Genomic DNA, 3,369 nt, shown 5'->3' with positions numbered 1-3,369 from the left:
TCTTGGAGCAGCATTTTTTATAAACTGATTACTACTTTTGTGTTGCCTTTTTATAAGAAGTGTATTCAAGGGTAGTTATCCTGTTGTAGTGTAAGTACAAACAGTTGTACAAAATGCTGATGATATGTTAGTTCATGAGAATCACATTTATATAGTGTCAGTGATAAACCTGGATGCTTATTCCACCATGCTAGAGAGTGCAGCAAGAATTTTCCTTGAGGGTGAAATTGTCACTCGTCTTTAGTAGCCTGAGAAATACATATGTATATAAATATTAAAGTGAGTTTCAAGTGTATTATTTCCCTTTTGGAATGTGAGTTTTAGAAACTATTTCCAAGTCACTGCTGCTAGTAGCTTTTAAACAGATCTGAAAACTGGAGTTCCTTCCACCATCTCTGTAGTTAGTGCAGAATTACCTACAACTAGCTTAATTCCTGTAGCTTGTGTCTAGAACAGATCCATCATTTATTATGGACACCTTGTGATTTGGTTTGTTATTAAAAGAGGCTTCTCTTGTCAATGGTAACTTTATACAACTTTTGAGGTTTTATAAACCTAGGGTTTAAATTCACTGCAACAAAAGTGTGCTGTCCATAAAGTATTAAGTACAAGTGGCATTTTCAGGGCCATTAGCAATTACGGTTTCAGCATTCTGCGATAGTTTAATCATCAGCAGAACGCTTTGATATTGCTACCGATTTCTTAATTAATCTAGCTTCTTTATCAATTTTGGTTTCAGTTTGTTAAAACTGCCTCTTTAATTTCTTTATGTGGACTTGGCTTTCCAGGTATGTAATCTGGCAAGAGTAAGTCTTTAAATCCTCCATCACATTTACAGCTTGAAGTGAAATTGGGGGTAGGGGGAGGGGAGAAACAAACGAACAAAAAAATAATCACAAAAATCCCTGAAAAAGTAAAGCAAGATGTGTTAAAACCTGAATCAGTAAAGATATACTGAACATTTCTATAAAGTGTAAATTCTGTTACAGTACCCTGAAAGTACTTTTCTTTAGTATTCCACTTTAGATGTGTAAATTTGAAATTCTAACTCGATGGTAAAATTTAAATTAGCAAAATGTGTGTGAAATGAATCTTACTTTCTTCAACACCAGTTTCTAAATAGTTGCGCTTCTAGTATTTTTGTAGTCAAAGTGTAGAAGTTAGTCTACAAGAAGCTGTTGTTTTTTGGTGTGTTTTGGGTTTTTTTTAAAAACAAAAACAACAAACCCACAAACCTAGTGGTCGGTACACTTTTAACCTACATAATGTTAAGGATGACAGTAATATACTTGAATTACCAGAACAAGGACATTCTGATAGAAAACCCAAGTAGTCTTGTTTCTCAGACTGCTATAGATACAGTACAATACAATCTTAATGTTATATGGAGTTAAAAGTGTAATTGTTCTGAGTTTGCTCCTTGGAATGACATACTGTCTAAAAAAGAAAAAGCTTTGGTAGAGGTGTTTGTATTAAATATGTATGTAGTGTATGCCCTCTTACTGGCTTTACTGTTAGGGAGTAGTTAACCATCTGCCCTATACAAATTAAACACTAGAAGGTAGAAAAATGTAGTGCTGTCACTAATTCTAACTGCAGTTGAGGAAACTGTACTTTGAATTGCACTAGTTTGCCAGCATCTCTGTAGAAAGGGAAATAGGAGTAACACTTGCCCTCTAGTAGTTACTAAAGGGTTGGTCATTCTTGCCTTATGTTTTAGGAGGCTTGGGCAAACTATACCATTGTTGCAAGATCTCCTTTTACATGTACAATACATCTTTTAATAGCTGCTTGAAATGCAAAACTGATTGTTCCTTGGACTTCTTAGCAGAGCTCACACAGACTTTGTGTATATTAAATCAGAGTAAGCAAGAAAAGGAACAAAAACGGCAGTAGTGTCAAAGTCTGTCCTAGTGAAGTAAAATTTAACATCAGTCTGAAACTAACAAATAGGACCAAGATATTTATTCATAGGTTATGGTTCAAGTATAATCTGTATCATCTTGGTCAAGTTGAAAGTGGATTGTTGTGGTCAGTGTGTCATAAGACAAATCTGCCTTATCATGCAGGAACAGAGTTCTGCTTCAGTTGAATGTCCAAGGAAATCTGGTAGAGATTGCTTTAACGGCATTTGATCCTCCAGACCTGTCTGTAGGTTATATCATAAAAATCCTTTTTTTAATCCTTAATTTCAGTGCAGTTTAGACATGTCACTTGTTGATTACAGAACACATGGTGACAGCCATAAATTAAACTTCTTGAATTAAGGTAATTTAGTTGAAGATGGAAGTTGCAGTCTTATCAGAGATCTGTAAGAAACAAAGTGGGAGTTGAGGTTTTTTTTTTTTTTTCCCCCAATCAAAAACTAATGCTTTGGCTCTTAGTCCTTCGACATGAATGGTGAATTTTCACTGTCATGATGAGAAAAAACATGTGTTGAGGCTTTCATTGGTGCTACTGAAGTAGTTGTATGGCTGTTGCGAATGGAAGTTCAGTGCATTTTGCATTTCTCTTAGAAGGTAAAGACCATCCCTGATGGATCTACAGGAAGAAATATCCAAGCATTCTACTGATATACAATGTGTAACTACATTTTGAGTACAGTAATTCATTCTGACTCCTTGCTCGAGCAATGAAGCAGTTTCTGAATCCATTTCATATGTGCATGGTGTGCTTACGGAGTTCGAAGTTAGTCCCTGGAGTTTAGAGACAATCAGACTTTCATTCCACTAGGCAAAACCCCTCAAAAACAACCCAAGCTCAAAAAACCCGAAGAGAATCCAGTAGCTAAGCTGTTAGTCTAGGCTCTGTACAATCATTCAGTTTCTTGGTTTAGAATTAAATCTTATATCTTCTTACTTCCCAGGAGCAATCAGTAGCATTATTGTAGCAGGGGCAGCTACATATGATTAAAGCTTTCCTGTATTAGTTTTGCTGTGCTGGTGCTTCAAAAGAAGAGCTGTAACCTAGCTATGATTGACCTCCAGAGGTAAAGGCTGCGGTCTTAAGCCACATGTCACTTTTTGTTTCTTAAAGCTGGCCTTTCACAAAATCCTTTTGTTAAGGAGATCCTGCAGGTCCCATCTGTACTGCTCAGAGTTGTCTTACTGACTTGAAGCATTTCTGTACAAGTTGCCATCAGGCACCTCCCGTTCCAAAGCAGTTTGTCGTTAGTGGTGGTGCAGTCAAACTACACCGCCTCAGTTTAGTGATTGCTTTTGAGACCCTGCCTCTTCCTAGCTTTGTGGTAGAACTGTGTGCAGTTGTTGCCATGCGATTGTGCTGATGTTTCCCCTTCCTTAGTAAGAAGGTGTTGGAGGAGTGGGTGAGAAGTATGCTTTGTTAAGGCAAGTTGTGTAGTACAGTTTT

This window comes from Athene noctua, chromosome 1, assembly GCF_965140245.1.
Source record: "Athene noctua chromosome 1, bAthNoc1.hap1.1, whole genome shotgun sequence".
NCBI classification, from domain to species: Eukaryota; Metazoa; Chordata; class Aves; order Strigiformes; family Strigidae; genus Athene; species Athene noctua.
Note: the sequence above shows the minus strand (reverse complement) of the source record.